Below are 24,436 nucleotides of genomic sequence, written 5' to 3' on the forward strand. Positions count from 1 at the left end.
CAGTATCTAGTCTGTTGTCTCTAGTTCCTGATCCTAATCTCCTATGAGACACACCAACAGGACCTGGAAGTTATTTGTGTGTCCAGTTTGCTGAAAGAACTGTATTAAGGGGTTAAACAGCAGCTATAACAAATATGTAATGACTCAGCTTCTCTGTGATATAGCTGAAAATAAAATTTAGATAATGCAAATATGCACTTGATTAAGGGTACATGAAAAAGCAGTATGTGGATTTATGAAGAAACCCATTAAAGTATCTGTTTGGGTTTTTTATTTCCTTTTGCTCATCACAAGATGCCTCCATTAATTTCCTTTATAAAGTGTGTGCTCAACAAGAAATTTAAAGTAATTCACATTAAAAAATGGGAACAAGCAATATATGCAGAATTAAGATATTTGAAAAATTAAATCCTTCAGTTACAGATGCTAATGTTTCTGTCCATTAAGCATCAAAAACTAATTTTCTGGAATGGATGTACTAAAATCACCTCTCATTTCAAGATGATGACTGCCAGATGTTAATAAGCCATTCCTAAATGCTTATCATTAGGTGTAATAATGACTAAGTTCACTAAGTGTTTTGTGATTATGTGCCAGTAAACTACAGCATGGGCAGCAATAGCTAAATACTCTTTTTTTTAAATGATGATATGTAATGTTAAAAACAGATGCTCTCTACCAGATTATAAGAGGAAGAAAGCCCTCATTTCAGACCAGAGTAGTCTAAGAGCTATAACGTGAGTCTTTCCACTGCATTTTGTGGTCAGTGTTCCATCTACAGGTAGTGTTTCTTGGCTACATCCACTACTAACTTAATTACTGCCCATATGCTAGATTAACCATTGAAAAGATAAACCTTTGTAATGGTTTGACTGAAGAGGAAAAAACTTAAACAGCCCATTTTTTATATTATTTTCATCATATTATCCATCAAAAAATCTCCCCAGAAGGACAACACTAAACTTGATCCTACCTGGAAGCCTTTGTGGCAGTTGCTGACTATAATGACTGCAGGACTCAAGCTAAGAATATTGCTTCTGAAAGTTGCATATAGCAGAGCTGCAGAAGAATTTCTTCCCTCTCTGAATAATTTCTTTTCTAAATATTGTGCTATTTTAATGTATCTCCTGCCTTCTTTTGGACTCCATAAAGGAGTCCCTAAATTTTCATTTTTGCAGCACTGCACTCATCAACACACAGAGAGGAAGGAGATACCCTGAACTAACTTATCTCCAATGATATATGCTAGGGCAGTTCATCTGTTAAATCCTATTTAAATCTATTTAACATTGCACTGAACTCGGCAAAGCAGACTTTTATTGTAACTTGATTAAATCTAGCCAACAGCCAAGGTAGTTGTGATCTCAGCTGAAATCTTGCTGTACCTGACCTGCAGGGTTGGGGGAAGCGTTTGCCCTCCCAGGCAGAGCTGAGATTCGCTATGTAATTCTTCTGTGCCTCCCTGGCTACAGTTTTACAGGAAGGAACAGGCTATGCCTGCACATCAGAGAACAAGGCAAGACTGAAGTGCCAAGTTGCTATTGCTGCTGAAAGAGAACGGGTTTGGTCCAACACCTGTAGAGGTAGGGACAGGCACAGCTTTCCTGGGAAAGGTCTGCATCCCCCTTGCTGGGAACTCTTCTTCACAAGCAGCAGCAGCAAGCAGGCTCACTCCAAGGGGCTGTGCCAGCACTAGAGCCAAAAAGTGAGCTCTATACTTCCAGCAAGAGGAGAAATAAGCACCAGGGCCTGCTTTCTCCTCACAGGAGCTGCTATGCCTCCCACACAACATGTACCAGAGACCGTTCTACACATCCACAAGGACACTGACCCCAGTGAATAACTTTCACATGCTCAAAGTCTCCTTACCTTGGTAGCTCAGGGCCTTTCAGTTGTGTTCAGAGATCTTTGTTTTTCTTATTTATGATTCATGAGATTTAGCAGCTACACATTGTTATGGAAAGCACTGAAGTATGTATGGAAAATCTAATTATCTATACTACTTTGATTGATTTGCAATGCCCTGAATCAGCTAACAGAGTAAGTAAGCTTTTAGTTGGGAGAATTTCTTAAACTGCTGGATTAATATTAACACTTTATTTTTTATTTACTCCTATACTGCCATGTAAAATTTCTCTCTTTAGTATTTCTTTGGATGAAGTACACCTGGCTGAGCTTAGCATGTGTGCCAAAGGCCTGAATGACTTGACTGACTTGTTTAATTCCAGTCCTCAAATCTAAAACTCCCAACAGCCTGAAAGCATTGCTCACCCTCCAAAGAAATACAGGAAAATAACAGCAAAACGTGGAGGTAGCTCTCTGTAACTATCCCCTTTGCACAGCCCATTGCAATCTTCTCAGCACCCTTGGTCTCTCTGGGGCGGGGACTCTGACCAACAGCTCGGGCCATGGAATGTGAAGCTGCCCCGTGGACCACCCTCATGCTGTAACTGGAGGTGAGGGAAATATATCATTCAGCTGGAAAATATCCCTTAAATCTGTCACAAAGGTAAGTATATTTTGGGTTTGGGTTTTTTTCATTGCTCTGGGGAGTTTTAGATCACAACTCTTGCTCCGTGGAGGACTCAGCAGGACACTGTTGGAACCACTGCTGTTGTTGTGAGGACTTCAGTAGTGAGGAACATCAGCTTTTTCACATGGAAAGTTGGCAGCAGCAGGAGAAAGGGAAATGGAGGCCAATGGGTGCTCACAGCAATAAAGACAGAATGAGTGAAGAGATGGAGCCTTTGAGCACTGCAATGCTTCCATGGGGAAGGTGGTACTGCCTGGACATGGCTGTTCCACTCCCACGGGTCACAGAGGGTGCATTGCCCTGGCCCCGGCTAAGAAAAGTGTGTCCTTCTCTGAGTGGTCCTTTCCCTTCCTTCTGTCCTTTCTCTATTTTTCCCCATAATTTCCTGCTATCAAATTTAATGTCCAGGATTGGATTAGTGGTCCATACAAGTGATGGATGGGAAAAAAACTTCCCATCTGAGAAATGAGCTGCCAGGAACCTTGCCAGTCCTTGTGAAAAGGCAGTGTTTTCCCTGGCCAAAAATGTTTGCTCCTCTCTAGCAAGGCAGCCACATCCTCTGCACCTCCACTCAGGATCCCCTGCTGAAAGCCAGCATTCTTAGACATGACATGGTGGAGACTCAGGAGTCTGAACTTGAATAAGGCCTCCAAGTGGCTCATTAGCTTGTGGGGTGATGTCAGCAACTTCTGTTTATACCTACTGACAGAAATTAGACACCTACCAAATAAAGCAACAGCTGAGCAGTATTTTTTCTAAGATATGAGTGGCACCTAACTGATGGGATCAAGCACCTACATTCCTTTAAAGTACTTGGCCAAAGAGATAAAGTGACTTGCCCACGGTAGCACAGAAAATCTATGGCAGAGCCAAGAACTGAAACCAACTTTCAAATGACTCAACCACAAGATTATCATTCTTCCATGTATTAAATTATTAACTGTGATGCTTGTCAGGAAGCCTGAGGCACAGGATGGGTGCTTATTAATTGGAGCCAGACACATAAACATGAACATTGATTTATGTATTCATGTATTTTAAACTGGATGAAAGAACGTTCTGGTATCTCATTTTAGATCTTACTTCAGTTGCTCTCCTTCTGGTTTACATAGAGTCGAGGATACACTGGAAAACAACCAGTTTTCTTCTGTATATGGAGCATTTGCTTATGGGTCTATACATGCAGTAGGATTCATCAGTAGTTGGGAAGTTTGGTGTCACTGTGTATCACCCCAGTCCATCTTTCAGATTTAGATATTGTTGTCACACATTCCTGGCAAGGGCTTGTTTCTCCATTAAGTCAATGTGGCAATAGTGTATCTTTGCTGGTCTGGGTTTTGTTCAACTGCTTGTCATACCTGTGATTCCTTCATTATTTTTTGTTCCCTTGAGAAATGAAAAAGGAAAATAACCTGGGAAGATGGAGGACAGTGACACTGCCAAGGTTAGTCACTGAAATGCAATGCCTATGTTAGGAAATGAGTCTCTCTCTTCTCCTTTCAGAGTCAATGGATGAGGGTAACTTTTCTCAGGGTGACTCGGAGAGGATCCTCAGTTATGTGCTTTGACTTGCCTGCTGGGGGAGACTCTCTGTCTACACTGACTATCAAGAGAGGCCAGGGAGGCAAGGCTGGCAAACACAGGCATTTAGGCATTCAAATGTATGTGCTTTGAATACATTCCTCACACCCGGCACATCTCCTACTTATGTTTGAGGTACAGTGGTGAGGACCATGGAGATACTGGATTTTTGTTATATGTTGTACTCTGAGCTGATATGTACCTAGAGAGGGGATAAACCAACAAGATTAAACCCTTCTGTAATGATGCTAATGTGAATTAGCAAGTACAAGTACATTCCTGTTGGGATGTTCAAGAAAAGGAAAATGGTCAAGGCCTTTGTGGCATCTAACCAGAGCCTTCCTGCTAAACTTCCATCAAGGGAATGGAATAGTAGTCATATGCTGAGCAGGGGAAGGTAATGGTAGTGGTGACATCACCGAGTCAGTCTGTTTTAAGGAAAGCAAACTCCAGGAGTGGTGGGATCAGTACCAAATGTACAGCATACAGGGACTGTAAACCTCCATCAGCAGGATTTCTCTGCATTACATACACCCCATCTGATCCATAGCTGTTCCTAACCACACAGAGAACATCCTACCAGTGACCAGGAGTTGTACGTAGTCTCAAGGTGACATCAGTCACTGATCTTATAATACCCTGGGGCAGAATATTTTGGGGTTAGGTTATATTTTCATCAGATTACAACAATCAGATAAGTAAGTTTTGTAAGACAGGTCGGTGACTTTTAACTTATGTAACTTGGTAACCAGCTACATATCTAGGTATCTCTATTTAGTGTTTTATAACAGTATGGGAGCACTTCACTGCCTGTAGTGTATTTCAGACTGCAACAACTCAGTAATGTAAGGAGTTATTATTATTACCCCTCATAGATAAGTGTATGAAAGACTTAAATGCAAATGAATAAAAGCATGAGAGTTATTGCTAAAAGAGATTCTCCGTTGTTCTCCCCCATGCAGAAGGCTAAGCCATGAATTAGTACCTTCTATATATACATATAGTATCTCTTTCTTCTGCAGCTTGCCAACAAAATGCAACTGGCTTATGGTTCAACATTCAGTTTATTCAAAGAAGACTATGTGCTTTAGCATCGCAAACATGAGCATGATCTGCTGAAGGACTGAGTAAAGAGCAGTCACGGTAGCAAGTAACATCAAATAGCGACTAAGGAAAATGCACTTAATCAGCTTTCCCCTTCAAAGCCAGTGTAATCTTGCCTTTTGTGTGTCTCTTACTGGAGTTTGTATTATATACAGTCACTATAAAATAATACTGCTGTTGGTCTCAGTGACATTTCCTGGGTGCTTGGCCCTTCTGAAATTTAGGCTGCTCATACAGCATCCTGCCTTTCAGTTTATTTTATAGACATATCTTCAGCAAGTTGTTCTGTGATATTAGTTGGTATTTTCACATGACAAACCCCATCTTAATTTTGGTTATCTGTTCAGACACTTTTGGGTGTTATCTAGCCAGTTGTCTTTAAACATCTTTTTTTCCATGGGAAGTTTTCTTCATTTTGCCAGCAGAGTAAGCCCTGTACCTAGGTGATATTCCCAGATGAGCTGATACTTGGCAGTGTGTACTCTACAGGTCCTTGTGCATCAAGGCGGCCTCCTTACAAACTTAACTTTTGCAGAAGTTTCTAAATGAGTTATTTGAAAAGGTGATAAGGGAAAGGGCATGGATTAGGCAACTTCTTTGGAAGGTGAGCAGGACAGCTGTCAGAGGCTAGTTTCAGGAGTAAGAAGTCCATGAAAGACAGGTTGTAGAGAAGCACTAGGTTGTGATCCTGGTGTAGAGGTTTAGCAGTAATACTATGAGACAGGAGGAAGCTAAGGTAGTGGAGAAGCAGGAAATGACTGTCTGGAGTAACTGTAGTATTGTTCAGGACCATACATGTCTAAATACACATCCTCTCAATCCAATAATGAAATAATTGTAATCTGGGACATCCCTATATTTAACCAATTAATCAAGCAATTCATCCTCAGCCAGTGCAGCCTTTGAGGACTCCATGGTTCAAGCTACATGGGCTCAGCATAGCTAAGTTGTTATAGCCAGGCCTAAATACATGGACACTGACAAACCTGGCCTTTCCACTCTCCCCAGGTTGGCCAGACATAAACTGGGCTGAGAGCTCTCCCCGCAGCTGCCTCTTGGTATGAGCAAACTGCCATGCTAACCCTGTAGAACTGATCTGTGGCTTCATGTTGGGTCAACTTGAACAGCAGAGCTCACAACCGCCCACTCTGCTGAGTAGGTATGCCTTTCATGTCCTGGTGCTGTGGTGTGTCCCTGTGGAAAAGTCATTCCAAATGTTCAATGACTACACACTTGTTTTTAAATATCCTCCTCATTTCCTGATCTAGTTGTAAAATCCTTTGGGTTCTCTGTGTGTGCATGTGTGGGTTTTTTCTGCCCTTCCTCTGTTTCTTGTGTTTCCCCTATAAGCATCAAATCCCTGCACTTATTCCTGCTTGGCTGCTGCCCAAAATGCTGCTGTCAAAACACATCTGTAGAATAAGTGGTGAGTTTTTTAAAGAAATGTAAACAGCCAATAAATTTTTATGGGTTTTGCCCACAGAATCCATGCAGCTTTGATTGTTGGTAGTTGTTTTATTCAATTTGTTGTTGGAAATGTCTTGGGTTTGCTTGCTTTTGCCAGATAACTGCTGTGAGCCCCCAGAACGAGTATGACAATGTGAGGAGTTGTTTTGTTGTTACTTTGGGCAAAACTTCAGGGTTGCTGAGACAGTCCTGAGGGCAGCAAACAGGTTTAGGCAGGTCAATGTCTTCTCTTGGATTCAACATAGGTGCCCACAGAGGTGTCACAGCAGACTCAAGCTAAGAAGTCTTGTGGCATCTTCCACATGGATTTCCATAAACTTAGGGCAGTCTGCTACCAAGGGCCGTGTAAGAAAGAACGGGTTGCCTATCCAAAAGGTGCCAGGAAAGGGAAAAAAAATCCTTAAACCCTACCAGCTGTGAATACTGCAAAATGTTGGCTGCAGATTCTCAGTGAGGAGAGGAGCAGAAGGTAGGGAGGGAAGCAGAGGACACTGTAGGGACTTGGACCATAATCTTCCACTTAATCCAAAGAAGTAATTTGTACAGCTGCCACAGGTTCATTTAGCTTCCAGAAATACACCGACAAGTGTATGATCTCTTTCTGCATGACTTGTATGGTTTTTAAGCTGTAAGAGATGCGGTAAGGGCATTCTGTGGCATGGCAGAACGACCAAATGTTTGCACTGGACTTGTTCCATGGGCTGTCCAAACTCAATTATACAATCATCAGAGCTGCAGCTGTAAATGTTGAGGTCACCTGGGCTGGAAGTGGCTGAAGGCTAACCACGTCATTCACAATGTGCCAGTGGCTTCAGAAAATGCCTCATTAATCACAGTGGTGTGAAGGCTGGGCTGAACTCTGACTCTGATGCAGTGACTTACAGCACACTACTAGGCCTGCACTGAGCCCCCTCCACCTATGCAGGAGTCCAAGGAGTCTCTTCGTGTTCCCTATTATGTACATCTGCTTGGCTAATCAAAAAATATTTCTGCATGAGAATCAAATGGAAGCATATCTGTGGGAAACTGCTCTCTTCTATCTTGATAATGCTGCTTTTAAGGCTTCGATAATTGATGACTATAGAGAATGAGGCAGCAGTATGTCTTTTCTCAGAGACACTTAGGATAGGACTAGGAATGTATGCCCAGAGAGAACACTTGATTAGAAAACTATGGTAAGAATCTTGCTCTGTTCTAACTACAGCCATACCTTTCTACGAAAGGCACCAATTTCTTACATTTCTGTTGACAAGATGAGAACATTTAGATGTGTAATTGAGTAATTCATTGAAATAGAAGTGAAGTAGGGAAAAGACCCTTGTAAAACATACAGAGATGTCAAATTTCTGCCACCTCTTACTCTCCCTAATTGTATGTGTTACTGGGGAACATGAAAAAAAAGGGGAGGCATGTGTGAAGCTCACTGTCAACTGCCCTGCTATAGGTCCTTCTTCTCCACCTGACAAGAAGTAATGGTAAGTTAGCAATATGTTTGTTTCCCACCAGTTGTTGATGTAAAACATGATTATTATTTTACTTTTGATGGTGCCTAAGGGAAAGACAAAGGCTGTAGCACATGAAGTAGACACCTAGAACAGGCAATGACTACAGAAAGAGATATCTGGCAGGAAAATCTAGACCACAGGGATAACGGTCTTCCACGGTGGCAGAAGTGCTGAAGCTGTCTCCATGATAGTGCTACCAGCTTGCTTCTCAGGCAGGATCTGAGCTGCAGCCTCCCTTAAAAGGAGTATCTGGATGATCCTTGTCTCCCAAGGGCTTAAATTCCTGACTTGAACCACTAGCCAGTAAAATATTCCCAAAAAGAGGCCTGGGGAAGGGACATGTCCCCATCCTCCTGTCAAACATGAGCCACTACCAAGAGGAATGCAAGAGTCATAGTGAAGAAAAAGAGCAGGCAAACTGGAGACTGTTCCCATCGCTAGGACCCCTGGTGAGGGGCAGCCTGCTGTCCCTTGGCACCCTTCAGCTTAGGGGCAGGCACTGGGACTCCTCTCAGAGGAATCTCCTTCCGCCGCCATGGAGCAGGCAGGCACCCAGCTGGCAGTGGGCACGATTGCATAGCTCTTTTCTGCAGGAGCTGTAGATGAGGGAGCTGGCAGTGAGAGCCCATTTCTCCTGGCTCCTGGCTTAAAATGGTAATTACAGTATGGAAAGAGCCATTCTTCACACATGACCAGTGCCAAGCCTATTTTCTGCTACATAAAGGAACTTCTCAAGAGAGACCAGTGCTCTCTTCCACACCCAGCCAAGCCCAGATCATTGAGAAATTTTGCACGCAGCCAAAGAGCATTTGCATAGCTGCAGATCCATCCTGGGAAGCAGAATCCCCTGGGTTAGGTCTGATAGAAAGGCCCGGCCAGGCCAGCGGTGAGTCTGACAAAGAGTAAGGTCATCTGTGTGTTCTGTCCTTTTTTGTCCATAAGAAACAACTGTGCCACGCTGGGATGACCTCCGAAGACTTTCTGATCTCTGTGTACAAAGGGGCTATCAGAAATTGTTTGGGCGGGGTGGGGTGGGTTGACGTAGCTCCTGTGAAAATTGTGTGAGGCCACAGGCCATCCTGCCCTCTTGCTTTTCTCCTAGTTGAGACAGAAGGGAGAGGCATGTGTGGATCAAAGGGTCTGGGCAGCAGCAGAAGAGTTACGCAGAATATCGCTTGCTGCAGGGTTGGTGTGGGGGCTTCAAGACAAGGATAAGCAGGCAGAGGCTGCAGGTCCATGATGCTTCCTGAGCAATGAAATGGTGTGCCTTGTGCTCTTCAGCGTGGTGCAGGCCTTTGGAGTGCCCAGTGCCGCCCTGCGCTATCGCAGGCTCTGCTGTCTCTAGGCAGATCTGGGCTGCCCTGCATCCTTATCTCAATATTTGGGCTGTGATGCTCTGCACCAGCCCAAGCCTGACTAGGGTGAGCTCACAGCTCACAGGGCCAACAGCAGGGGATGAGGGCACACAGGACCAGGCACTACTGCTCGTAGGAGGTAGTGCAGCAACTGTGCCATGCGCTGCTTCACGGCTGATACAATCTGAAAAGACAAGTTTCAGCTTTTAGCCTGAAAAGTTTATGAGAACTACATTTTCCCTGTCCAGTGTTCAAGTATCTGAAGATTCCTGTCCCAATTCGATGGTTTCCTCAACTGGGTGGTGAGCATGCCTAATTCCCTAAGTGGGAAGGAAGGGCGAGCTTAAAAAAGAAATAGAAACAATAAAACATATCAGTGTGATGCATTTAGTATTCTCCATTATTTACTAGTGAAAGGTGATAGTCTGCATGGAAAGATTTCAGACAGGGCATAGGAGCTATAAAGAGCTCTGTCTCCTCCAGCAGTGCATCAAGCCCTTAAAATGAAAAAAATTAAACACAGTGGATTTGATACTGAGTGTAAACAGTAGCAGCAATGTAACAACTCCCCTTCCTGGGGTCCAACCCACCTGGAAACAGAGACTCTGAAATTATCACTGCTTTATTTAGTCTGCACCTGGATGGAGTGTTCAGCTTCAGATCTGGCTCTGACATCTTCTGAACTAGAGGGTCACTACTTATCTCCTTAAACACTTAGTAAGACTCCTGCCAAAAATTATACCAGGCCCTGTGTAGATTAATGCACATGATTTTTTATGTTCACTTCAGGAATACCATTGTCTTACTGTTGATTGCTTGCCCTGGTAGGGTTGAGCACAATAAAATTGCAGAAATGTAGTTTATTCAGTAAACAGACACCTTCAGACATATTTATGAAGACTATCCACCATTAAAAAAAAAAATCCAAGTATTTGCAGTACTAGGTTTAGCTTCCAATTGGTCATATAAAAAAATATGATATCCCCTAATTTTTCTAAGCCATTTCTCATTTTCATTCTTGTGGTTTAAGGATCCATGTATAATACGACACTAGCTACTGTGATTTATGACTTTAGGTGAACAATATGCTGTATGTGGTGTTAATTGCACTGGATGGAATCCAGAGACATTAAAATGCTCATCTTTCCTCCTCTGTGCTAATGAGCTTTGATTTCTAATCTGTCAGCAGGGACTATTTATTAGAGCTTTGTGTTTGTGATTCTCTGCAGTAGCTCAAGTGTCAACACTGTCATCCAAGCCCTCCTCCCCAGCATAGCTCTGACAGAAGAGAAAAACTGGTTTGTGCTGAGACTTGACTTAGGCAGTGTTGGGCAGTATAAATGCAGGAATCCAAGAACAGTTACTAAAAATGTAACTGGTCAGCTTTGGGAAAAATATGCCTTATAATGATACTCCTAATCAGAGAACAAGATATTAAGCATTTCATTTGGAGTGAATGAAGCAATTTTGTCTATAGGTTTGAGCAGACAGTGAGAAATCCAATGGTCCTAATAGCTAATAATAGCTCTGGAGGAATTTCCTTCTTTGGTTTTACGATAGTCAATTAATCTTCCTACTTAAGTTTCTCATTTCCCAGATAGGGCTAAATGCTTCTTGTTTCTTTCAGGTAAGAGCAGGTGAATTTGTTAATGTTCACAGAAGAGACATACTAGATAAAGCTAAATACTATCTTTCAGAAGAAATCTGGACTTTCTTGTTAGTTCATTATAAAAAAAAATAGCTTTGACTTTTTCTGAACAGTTTGGGCACTACCTTGCAAAAATCTACCTCATGTTTGACAGTAAACATTTCCATCAAATAGCAAAACAGGCATATATGCTCTCTGAAAAGAAATTAAAACTTACATTAATATGTCAATGTGGTAATATTTAATTAAAATTATAAGCAGACAGGACATGTAGGAAAAAAAATTTAACAAATGTAAATTCAGTGAAGTGTTTCTCATGATATGCATGATATCATCACATGCAATACGTTCTGCTGCAGATTTAACTGGAAAAACAGGAATAAAAACATGAATAGTTGAGGCAGCTGCATCAGTGTTATATCTGGTTCCTTATATTTTAGTTGATATAGAACTTCAGGATTTTTTTTTTCAAAATTGTCTGGTAAATCTGGCAAGACTTTCCCTTTTTTGAAAGCCTGAATGGTTATTTTTCCTACGTGTTTTCAATTTTAACTTTGTAGTTATATTGTTGGCTTGATACAGGCTTTTTATTTAATTGCCATGTTTGTTTTGAATTAAAACCAAACTTTCTGCACTTAATAACACAAACAATTAAGTATTCCCAGTAAGATTCTCACTGTGCCAGCTGAGAGTCCTCAGAAGATTTTTTTTTAATTGCTTTGTATGTTGCTTTTAATTACATTCCTTTCCCAAGCGATTATTTTCTCTTATAGGTCCCATTCCTGCAAGCTATCCTGGCACAGAAGCAGAGTTAAAAGCAGAAGAGTGCTGGGAAGGACTGCCAGGGGAAAAAACACCTTTCAGTTAAAACAGAGAGATGTCAGGAAAGCTGTAAACCTTGCAAAGGCTTCTCTCTGGTGAAAAAGCAGAAAAAAAAATAGTCAAATTGTTTTGGAAGTATAAGGAAACAGTAGGCTTTAGATATCCACCTGGAGTTGGAGAGCCCTGGGACTTGTCAGAAGAATCTCCAGAGGGACCAGAAGGAAGCATGAAGTACAGGAAGGGTCTTCCTTCAGGGAAAAAACTATCGTGTGTCTAGGGCCGGGCCCCTGAATTGATCTTTTAGCACCACAAGGTTAGAGCTTGTCTGTGGCTTGAGGGACAAAGGCAGCACAGTATCCCCAGGGGAGACTTTGCAGAGAAGAGCTATGATGTCTGAAAGAGCCACCATGCATCACCAGCTGCAACACTATGATTTGGAAAGAAAGAAAAGCTGACATGGAAAAGTCTACCCTGGTCATCCAGAGTTTTCCTTAGGAGGGAAGAAAACTGCAGAGGCAATATATTTCCTACCAAGTTAAAAACACCTGTTACACTTCCATTGGCATTTGCACCAGCTTTCACCAACTTCAGGAGTAAATTATGCAGAGACTAAGTCCCATTCAATGCCAGGACTATAATTGCTGTAAATCTTCACAGGACTTTACATGGCAGGATAAAAATTGAGAGAGAGACACAACTGTAGCTATAGCTGACAATTGAAAATACTGATTGATTTTCAACTAATGCAGATGATGAACTTCTGTTTTCCCACTGACTGGAGTCAAGAAACCAAACGTAGACAGCTTTAAACATAGATGTTAGTGTTCAGAGGTACTATTCCGGTTTACTGACCATCTACATCCATAAGCAAAACCACTTACATCACACCTTTTCTGCACTATTCATTTCTCCAGATTATACTGAAGATTGAAACACCCTCAGTGACAAAACTGTGCATTTTAGCTTATATCTGAAAGTGTCTTAATTTTAGCTACTCAGTCTTGTTATACATTCTTAAATTTAAATGGTACTATTTTCTTTATTATGTGTATAGGCAGTAGGGCAGGTATAAGTATGATGTGATTTAATTAAAAAAAAAACAACCCAGGGTTCATGATTTCAGGGATTTTTTTCCCTAACAATCAGAAAGAGCAATATCTGGTGGAGGGTTGCTTCTTTTTTAATGTAAGCTGCGCTTCTGACATGATTGCATGATTCTTGGAGGCCATGGAATGGCAGTTAACTATAAAAATTATTAATATTTAAGCTAATGTATTATTTTTAAAGATTCTCATCCATTCCTGCATTCTCGTTGCAGTTTCTACTTATGCAGTTAGTCCTTGGCAACCTAAAGAATTAAATTCATATTCAGCACAAATGCAGTGGTGCAATCAGGATCAGACTCAGCATAATGTATGATTAGTTCATCTGGTAATGATGACCCTTAAATCCTTGACTTGGTTATTGATTTTCAAAATACTGGCACCCTTCTGTAACAGTAACCTACATTCTTTGATGTCAAGGTTAATGACATTACATTAACTGCATTAAGTGCACATTGTTCAAATGAACTCAGCAGCTTATCACGCAATCCAGACTGCTCCCAAGTGTCACCTCTTCATTTAACAGCTAGCAGTCATAATTGATTTTTTGTAATATTTTTAAAGCAAAGCTACTTTGTAAGTGCTAATGAGCTTGGTTGGATGTGTATATGAGAACACAAGGAAGGAAATTATGCAGGTTTTAATTCTGTCTTTCTTAAATTCTTTGACTTTTGACAGATGAAATATAGCGTTTACCAGGTGAGAGGGTGTTGCCTCTATGGAAATAGTTCTTGGACAACCTCTTTGGCTTAATTTGGCCACTTCTTAATCAAGTTTTTCAAGGCATGCAGCCAGTGCTGTGATCTCCACCTCAAGGTCTAGTGTCTAAAATGTAAAAAAAAATACAAACAAACAAACAGAAATGAGCTGTGTTTTCTCCTTCTGCAGTGGTTTTCTCCCTGCAAAGTGGTTCTCACTAATGTCACTTCAGTGAAGAGGCTGATGTTTGGCAGCTTTTGATTTCTTCAGAGACTCAGTGCATCAGCCAGATGTAACAAAACGTAAGTGCATAGTTGCTGCACAGTATTAGAAAAGAAATTTAACTTCTTTCAGTTGCTTACCATGATAAGGGAAAGCTGTAGTACATGAATTTAGGTGTGTACATAGGGACCTCTGTGCAAGTCAGCTCTGAAAGCTGGGGCAATTGGATCTCTTTCTATATCCAAAGGCCCAGGAGAGCTCAGGCCCCCACTCTGGGAGAAGAATGTGAGGGCCAAGCTCATTTTTCTAGTGAAAAGTTTTTTTGTGGAGGAGTGAATACCAATTAATTGAGAAGACAGAGGAAAGATTTCCTCATGACAAAACGTTTTACAGAAAGAAGGCAAAGGTTTTCTTCCATAACTGTCACATTAACATCAATACAAGAATGCATTATTCTTTCTTACGCTATAATAATATGCCTTTAAACTAAATTTCTTGAGTAAGTACAGGTGAAGAACATAGGTATTTATTTGCCTATATTATTCAGTAGTAGCATATACGTATCTACAAAGAAGCACACTCTTTATGTAATTTGCCCATTCCTTTAACCCTTCATCAGCACTATTAGATACATGTGCTATACACAGCAAGAAGAGGAAGAAAGCGGATGAGTCATCACACAGTAGGTTTGTACTGCAAGCTCATAAATGAAGATAATAAAAGTGCTATAATACTGCATAGAAGCAGCAGAAGCATAAAAGCCAGTATGCACCAAAAATAAGACAATGATAACTATTTCAGGGGACAAGTTAATTTTCTGTGTCAAATCATGTATTTCGCATATATTAATGCTAAAGGAGCCAGAGCAGGAAAAATCAAGTCCACCTGCATCCACTTGTATGTGAATTCTTTTTGTGATCTGCTGAATACAGATGTCCTTTAGCCACATAAAAAATTGGGATGGAAGATCTTAGGTTTATAGCCTTTGCATTGTGCAGTAGTTGAGATTTTTAATATTCCTTATTTGATTATGAGTCCCAGACTGAAAAATTTTCCCCTTGTAAATAATTCAAGTTCTCTTCCTGTGACTGCAACACAAGCCTGCTTTTCTACCTGCCAGCACGTATGTCTAAAGCACAGTATGTAAAAGAGGGCCCAAATTAAAAGATTTATTAAAATTATTGCTATGAGAAACTTAAAATGCTGCGGGTACCATTTCTTTGCTGTAAATGGCCTTCCACAACATCATTTTGAAAACACTTTTCTTCCAATACAAGTCACCCATGAGCCTACACAAGAGACACTAACTGGAGTACTGCTCCTGCTTATGTGGCATCATTCAGAGAGAAAATAAGTGCATCTCTAGGGTGGGATCCTCAGGAAAGGGCATTTGGCTTTGGAGATGAAGGGCAGTACATGTTGCTTTGTGGAAGCAGTGGCATGCCCTTAGAAACCCTACGAGGGCACCCCAGGATGGGTGCTCCTGACTCCAGTGGCCATGCAGCCAACCTGCTGCTCTCACATTAAGGCTGAGGGGATGGAAGGTGCTGCCAAGAGGCAGCTCAGAAAAATTAAGTAGAGGCGGTGCAAAGGTCATTAATGATAGCTGCAGCCTCCACATCAAGCCCGAGAAGCATTTGAAATTTCTCAGTAGCAGTGATTTGTGTCACAGGTAGGAATTCTTTTCAAGGGCCTGTTGCAGAGCAAGGAGAGATGACTGGACAGTTTTCTTGAGTGTGTGTCTTCTTATTACAAATAAACTTTCCCCTTCACATTCATGAAACTGTAATGTGTGGGTTGACAGCTGACAACCTGTGAGCAAGAGACATCTCTCCACAATCCCACATGGAGAGATTGCCTTTCTTCACTGTAAAAAAAGGCAACTCCAAAACCAGCTTCTAGTGCTTTCTCCCTGTGGAAGGAGACAGTGCTGCAGGCCATACATTTCCTCCAGCAGGCAGAAGTGCTGCAGGGGTGCTGTGAGGGTCACATGTGGACAGTGCCATGGGATGGGTGACTGTGGTGGGTACATAGCATCAACAAACTTCAGAGGAGCAGTGGCAGTGGTAGTAGCATTGCAGGCCTGGATAGTAGGTGATGAAGCAGAAGCAGAGCATTGGTTTGGTGGTGGCAAATAGCTGGGCTGAAATGAATCTGCAGAGGACATATCTAAAGGTGGAGCTACTGTGTGGGTCTTGTATCTAGAAAGAGAGCTGTGAACACTTTAGCTGGAAGAGGTAATATACCTCATATATTTCATATTCTTTGAGAAAGAAATCTACTTGCTAATCCTCCAAGCCCAGCCAGTGAGGTCTTAGTTATGTATAAGTAGATGGCAATTCCCTACTGCCTCACTCAGCTTAAAGAGGCATTTCAGGACTATTGCCAACACACCTTGGAACAGCAAGATTTTCATCTAGTGGTAGCTATTCAGATTTTCTAGCCTGATTTTTAAATTATTATTCTTCCTCAACTCCCACAAAAAACCAACAAAAAGGGAACTTTTTACTTAAACCTTTTTTTCTTGGTCAATTTTTGTCCACCCAGGAAATATTGTTTCCTCTTAAGGCCCTGATTTGATTTAGTTTCCCATATTTGAGCAGTGTGAGGAAACACTTCAATGTCTCTGGTAAGAGTTTCTAGAAACATTAACCCTGCTGATACCTAGCAGCAAGGATACAAAAGTTTTTATCCTGGTGCTATTAAAAGTAGACCTCAGTTCTATGTCTAACCCTGAGCAGGCACTGGGATTTGCTTGCATGCAGTTATTGGTACAAAAATGGGGCATACATTATAACAGATCTCTGATAAGATCTCCAGTTCTGGTGTTAATTGAGTGTTTTTTTCCAGGATATATTTCCAATATTGTTTCTCTCTGCTTGTCCAACTTGAATACTCCTGAGAACAGAGAGATGACGAGAATTTGCATCGACCTGAACTTCATTGTCACTTAATTAACCATGATTAGTGTCAGGAGACAAAGAAGAAGCATCCAGCTATTTTCAGGAGCTCTGTACTGATGAGTTCAGAAAAGAACAAGTAGTGGCATTACAATGTTGATTACAATCAAATCCAGCCAAAAGATGCACTGTTTTGAATGCGAGACATATTTTTCAGCCTCTGACAATATCCTGGTAAACTGCCAGTGACTGTAACCCCTAGAAACCTTGCTTAAGAAGTATGAACCAAAAATACAAACACTATCCCCAAAATTAAAAACAAAAGAGAAAATATTGACCAGAATTATTCAAAGGTAATGAATCTCACTAAACTGCATTTGGGTAATAAATTCTCAGTGATTTCAGGGAAACAGGACAGTCCAGTTTTATACTGGCACTATCCCTTACTAATCTCAAAAGTTTAATACACAGTCCTGATCCACTGCCAAAAATAAATCCATAGGTTGATTAGGATACCTGCTAGATTTTGTAAACTAGGCCAAATGGCTGTAGGCTAGTGGGAAAAGCAAAAGATGTGGCATTTTTTCTAAGTTGCTAGAAACATCTGAGCTTTCCAAGAGCTCTCTTTCAAGTCATTGCAAGAGGAAAAATTAAAGAAACAAAAATTAAATTAAGTTTGATACTGTAGCTTTTCTGAGCTCTTCATTGGGAAACCAGACACTTGTGACAGCAGGGTGAGTTTCTGGTGGCTGCCTGTGCCAGATGATGATCTAATCCAAAGAATTAAGGTAAAGGGAGTGAATTGAAAAAAGACAAAAAAAAAAGATGAATGATTTTCTCCAATGGATGTGACTGTATAATCTTTCTAAAGGTTCAAGGCAAACCATGCACATCTGTTCGTCTTTTAATAGAAGAGAATGTTCCTTTTTCTTGCTGTCCTTGTGGCTTGGAAGCTCCATGAGGGATCTCTTACTCCCTTTTCCTCACTAGTGTGAGGGGGGAATGAAGTAAGAATTCTAAGCAGCAAGCTCTTAAACAGAAGCAGCAAAAGACAGTTGTTGGATGGGAATTCCCCTACTTTCCCCTCTCTCCCACAAGAATATTTGCCTTTGTATGTGCTTCTGTTTTTACTTTTTTCCGTGGCAGAGAGGAGACTTTAGCTCATAGTTCCTCGCTAGCAAAGGAGGAATGGAAAATATGTCATAAAATGGAGGAGCCACAGATGAAAAAGGGGAGGGATAGAGAATTGAGAAGAGGAAAAACAAGGTTTATTGAAGACTGGAACAGGAAATGTCAGACTGTTATGTGGAAAGTCAAAACAATTATAGCAAAATGTAAATAAACTCATTAAAACTATAGTAAGGATGAGAAAATGGAAGAGGATAGAAGTATCTTCAGTGAGTAAAGGAAAGAAGAAAACTAGGTATCCTTTTATCAATCTGTGCCTATGTTCTACATTTTAAATAGTAGATTACATTTTTGGATATTGAAATTATTTCCTCTTGTTTTGTTGGAGTTTTTCTTTTTTTTTATCTTGCCTTTTAAGGACTCTTTAGGTTGTGTTGCAATGCACTAAGAACTGACTATTCAAAACCAATTCTTACTTATGAAGAAATTTTTTTACACTCATCACAGAGCTATATTTTCATTTTAGTGTGGAATAATGGGCAAAAGCACAGACAAACTAATCAGGAAGGCTGATCTAGTCCAGCCAGTGAAACCAGAAGTTTGTGCTCTCCTTTTGTTCTCATTTGCAGACAGCAATTATTCTGCCAAAGACCCATGCTGAAAACAATAAACCTGCTATGAATATGTCCTTAGAGGTATTTTCTTCTTTACTCAAGGAATGAGAAATCTAGGTTTTGCAAAGATTTGCCCCGCCTTTTCATTTCAATGGAGTATTATGTAAGGAAAGAAAAACATTTTACTTACAGCTGAAGTGATAGGAAATGGCTGAAGGAATAAAACTGTCGGAATAAGACTGTCATGGGTGACCACTAACTGATGTCACCCTCCTCGAGCATTCAGCACAGCAATCATTTTAGGGAGAAATAATTTGCAAGTAGCACCATGTTTTCACTGGACTACAACCTTTCCATTTATAATATCTAGCTATGGTCTTTGGTTGTGAGGTCTAATGCCCTTGGTGGGTTTTAGTGGAGTCCATTAGGCTGGCTACATAGGCTTTAAGAGCATTTCAATCTTAGCCACATAATTATAATGTGCTTTGTCATCTGGCCAGCCTGGGAGAGTACTTGGTGCAAGTCATGTGAATTAGAACTTGATATTTCATAGTATGATTGGTGGTTTTCAAACAAATTTCTTGCTCTCTCTTTTTCTCTCTCTTTGAACACACTATCAACTCGTTTCTGTTTTCCTAAAGTGAAGGAGATAAAGCAGTCTGTCATCCCTCTCTCAGTTCCCAGACTGCATGTGAAAACCATTGCACAACATGGTAGGAGACTGAAAAGGTGTCATCTAAGCGTGTAATGTCTTTGTGTGATGGCTAAATGCAACAGAAGGACATTTTATTGCCTACTTAGCATTTATTTAACTATTTCTAAAATTATATCCTTGATCAAATGATTTCTGATTTAATAGCAGGAATTACCTTATATAATTTTGAGCCCTTATTCAAGATAATTATGTTGCTGTAAAAATGTCTTTTCTTTCTCCAATAAAAAAAAAATCCTAAATGAAATGTACATGCAAGAGCCTGCAATAACAAAATAGGACATGTAAAATTATGTTTTAGCTAGCACATAAAAATATTTCCATCAGTAATTTCAATCTGCTGAGCAAAGTTGTGTCCTCAAAGATTTTCACAGCCTCAGTTTTCTTTCCAAAATAAAGCACAACCTGTTCTCGAGAAACCCAGACCCAATGAGCCAGTCAGATGCATGACTGACCAACACAGAAAACAGGCTGGATTTAATTCAGGACTAATAGTGAAAGATAAAGTGTACTGCTGGCTCTTCATTGTGAGGCGTCTGCATCTAAACTCATCCTTATTTTGGCATACTGAATGGGAGAAAACTAGGAAGATTTTCTCTTCCACCTTCCATGCATACTTCTATATGTGAACCATGCTGACAAAGATACAACACTTCCTCTGGGATCTCTGGAGTACTTCTTTTGTTCTACTGCCAAGGCAGAGCCTGTTGTGAGAGTTCCCAAGTCAGTTATTATGAAGGACAAGAACAGTTGTGGACAGGCATCGTCTTGACCACTGGCTGAAAACATATATACCTAAATATGGAAGATGAGACTACATATCAATGACAGGGAAAAACAATCCTTGATCTAAAGTGCTTAATTTCTTTTTCTGTGGCAATTAAAATTAGGGGTTATTTGTACCAGTTTATCTTCAAGTGACTGCAAGTTTATCTGAAACATAGATTATGATATTTCTGGGCTGAAACATTCAACTAGGTGTGGCATGTGGCCCAACCTTCTTTTTTTTCCAACTACAAGTTATATAGTACCAAAAATACTCTCAGTAACATTTGATAATTGTTCAAGCATTTTATTTCTAGATGCTTATGCAAATGTGTCTTGTTTGCAAACATAATTTTTGTCATAGGTACTGCTGTAAACTTTGGTACATGCATGCCATGTTTTAGTTTGCAGTTATTTCTGGGGGCCTATTCAAACCTTTATTAGACTCCATGTGGCTTCCCTCTCAGTTAAAGCAGGTTAGGGCGTAACACATAGAACAATATAGCAGTTTGGCCATTCTAGTCTGATAATTTTTTGCCATGTGCCCATATTCTCTGTTCCCTTCTTGCCTATGAAAGCAGTTTGCTTGCTCACCACAAACGATGTAGTATCTTTAGAGGTAGATGTAAAAGGAGGTATAATTGCAGAAACCTGAAGAAAGACTAGAGACAGAATTTCATTTTTACATAACAATAATCTCCTATTTTTAGACTTTCATTTCTGAAGACGCATAAGTTACTGTTCATGGTCATCTTCAGAAAAAGTTCCTCACATCCAGTAGGTAGTAGCACAACTTTTTTTCCAAGAAATCAGTGTCTCTCCTGTCCTCTGGGTTTAATGTGAGTGAATTCAATTACTATACTTGTTCCTCACACTGTATAAATACTATTTATTTCTACTTCATGGTCCACTCTGCATATCTCCTATAACTTCTTTTTTTTCTGATTTACACTGTGCCTTTATCATATCTGACATATAAAATTGTGGCTTTTTTTCTGGCCCTCATCCAAAGGCCACTAAAGTCAAGGAGTTCATAAAAGGTTCAGGGTCAATTATTACTGCCACTACTTCCAATCATGTTCCGTTCATGTAGCATGTTCTGATTTTATAGCACTGTTCTTTTTTTTGCCAATATTAAAAGCTTTATCACAGTGCAGTGCAATCTATTTAATATTCGGATTTACATTTTCCTTTTTCAAAGTAACATTTTTCTCATAGCATTCCTTATCTTGTCAGGATGGCATGTGAATCCAGTGAGTCTAATGATAAATTGCTGAGCATAAATGGAACTTTAGTTCTCTATGTCAATGAGTAATGTTTTGCTGCTTAAATAAATATTACTGTGAAATGTATCCTTGATTTACTGAGTCTGTATTAAAACAGATGAGCAATTTGGTCTGGCAGCATAAAAAAAATGGTCAATCCATCCTCTTGTATGGCATGTAGGACACTGGCATTCAGAGCAAATATTTAAGCATGTTCAGTTCATCCTCACTTCTAGACTCCATTTCATGAAACAGAATTATAAAAACATTAAATCAGTAAAATTGTTTCTCCCATGCAAGTTTTTTTTTCATCTTTATTCTTTGCATTTAAGCCTAAGAACATAATCTGCTAAATGTCTAATCTTGGGTTGCTGTTCAAGTTCCCTATTCATCTTTGCAATCTTCGGCTGACATCTGTTGCAAGTCATCAACCAAAATACACTACACTTAATCAATTAAAGAACTGAACTGTACCTTCCTCTACTCTATTTGAAGGGAAGAGGCCAAACAAGCCCATCTCCTGAAAAACACCTTAGGCTTCTCCGTGTTACTGATATTCCACAATAGCTTCAAAGTTTAAGGGGAACAAAGTGGGACAAAGAAACAGGACTTCTGCACGTCACAATACCAGACAGATACCCAGGGAGATGCCAGTGCAGCAGCACAGTACCACTGGCTGCTATGAACGAGATCAGTGCCAGCAACAGCAAGTGTCTATGAGAGGATATCCAAAAGCCCAACTGTGTCCGCAGACCTGAGATCTCCCCACAGTGAACCTGGATTTGCCTGTAGATCCTTGGGCTCCCACTAAACTCTTCTCCTTTTAAACAAACAAATACCACCAGTTCAAAGCTGTGGCATTTTGAATATACTTCCATCCTTACTCTGTAGACAAGGGAGGCTATAAACCCCAAAATATTTTAATCTGCTCACTAGCCTTTAATTACACTAACTGCCAATAAGTTCTATTACCAGTCCAAAGAAAATACTGTCTGTTGTGTAGGGTTTTTAGCTGTGATTGTTGAAGAATATTTGTGTAACATTAGGTCATATTTGTCAGAGTTTAACTTTTTAGTTGGCAACTACACCATTAATTAGCAATATTGCTGATAACCTCTATTTTATATAACCAGCAAGCTATTTCTCAGTGCAAGCTGTTTCTCAGTACAAGCTGGCAGTGGAAAAGAAGAAAAGGACACTTACATGGTGCCACAAGTCTGGAGTAAGAACAATCAGAGAAACAAACACTACAATATTCTTAGGCATCATTATCTGTAAAATATGCTTCATTTCTTGACAGGCATTATTTTCTTAGGTGTTCTTATTGTGGCTTCCTTTCTTTTCAGTGTTACAGTATAGTCCTTTTAATATTATGTCTCTGGTTTGGATGCTGTCTGAGTCCACAGTCAGGCCAGTAGCATATTCCTGAGTTTGCACATTTCCTGTTGTAATACCCTGTTTTCAGCTTCTCATAGCCTTTCCAAACTTTCTCCGTTTGGAATGAACTTTTCCATCTAACTTTTTTTCCCCAGAGGAATGTTTCAGCTAAAGCTGTATTGCTGGTTTTGAGGCACAGGACAAAGAATATATTTCTACCTATCTCAAAACTGGACATCGTCTTTGATTTTAAATGTGGGAGTGTCTTCTAACATTTGGAACTGGAATATTAAGTTTCACAAAAGGATAAACCTTATATTAGGAGTTTATCTTTATAACTGTCATTATAGAAATTCATCTTTGGCCAAGTGACAATCCTTTGAAATACTGCAGTTAAAAAACTCATGGTTGGACTTTACCAACTAAAGTCTCCAGAGATGAGACTCCACCCTATTCAAGCTCCCAAAGTGCACCCAAGGACCTTGTAGCCCTAACTGTGCATGTGCTGTTTGTCTTGACATTAGTCATTCTATACTGCATTTTCAAATTTGAAACATGGGAAAAATATGAAGCCCATGTCCCAGAAGAGCTTTGTGAAACTAGGTCACAAATGACAGTGAAGCACGTAAATGCTTGAAGTAAAAGGCATTGCAAACTGCTCCTGAGGCTGTGAATAATCCTAGTTTTACAGCATGGCTTCGTTGGTGGAGAAGAAAGACAGCTTGGGTCACACACTGAACAATGGAAAGAAAATAAAATGTGTGTTGCTACTCATTAATTGCTTATAGCCAGCTTTTTACACTAAGAAAGGACCTGTAGGAAGGTATAAAGGACATAAGCATGTGATGAAAGACGGCATCCTAGGGCACATGCACTGCCTTGTTGCTAAAAAGTTGTATAGGTATTAGGTCATGCATTTTCTAACTCCTAAGCTCTTAATAATGATCTTTAACCTAATCTCTGTTACTTATCTAACAACACACTGATAGGTGAAGAAAAATGTCTTTGTAGTTAAAGCACTGACCTGGGACATGAGGACAGCAGCTACTTTCTGGATTCCACCACATACATGTTTTGTAGAAACTATATCTGTAAAATGAGCAGAATTTTCAAAAATGTGGTTTATTTGCCCATGACCTACCACATCTATTTGATGGGTTTAATTTCAAAACTTTTTGGGAAGTTCTGGTCTCTTATTCAGTATTTGTCAGTCTCAACTGAGGCCTCTGATTGTCATTTTAATAGAAATAATGACCTGGTAAGCCCTGTTCAAAACTCACTGGAACTAAACAAAGCTTTTCCACCATGAACATAGTGGTATTCATGATGACTATGGGAACTTCTCTCTGAGCAGACTCCTAAGCACTGCATCTCTGTTCAGAAGAGCTAAAAAACAGATGGAGGCAAGAAGCTGGTCTTTTTTATCTCGAGATGTATTTAAACAGTTCGCAGTAAATTAGATGTGCAGCCATCAGTGGATTGATTACATCTCCCAGGAGGCAAAAACACATTCAGGACATTTGCAAGGGGCTGCCAGGTTTGTCTGTGAGCCCTTGGGGACCTGCATTCACTGGCATGAAAGAAAGGCAAGGAAAGGTAGGACATGCAAGTGGCACCAGGTTCTTACATTCAGGCA

This window comes from Phaenicophaeus curvirostris, chromosome 1, assembly GCF_032191515.1.
Source record: "Phaenicophaeus curvirostris isolate KB17595 chromosome 1, BPBGC_Pcur_1.0, whole genome shotgun sequence".
In the NCBI taxonomy this organism is placed as follows: Eukaryota; Metazoa; Chordata; class Aves; order Cuculiformes; family Cuculidae; genus Phaenicophaeus; species Phaenicophaeus curvirostris.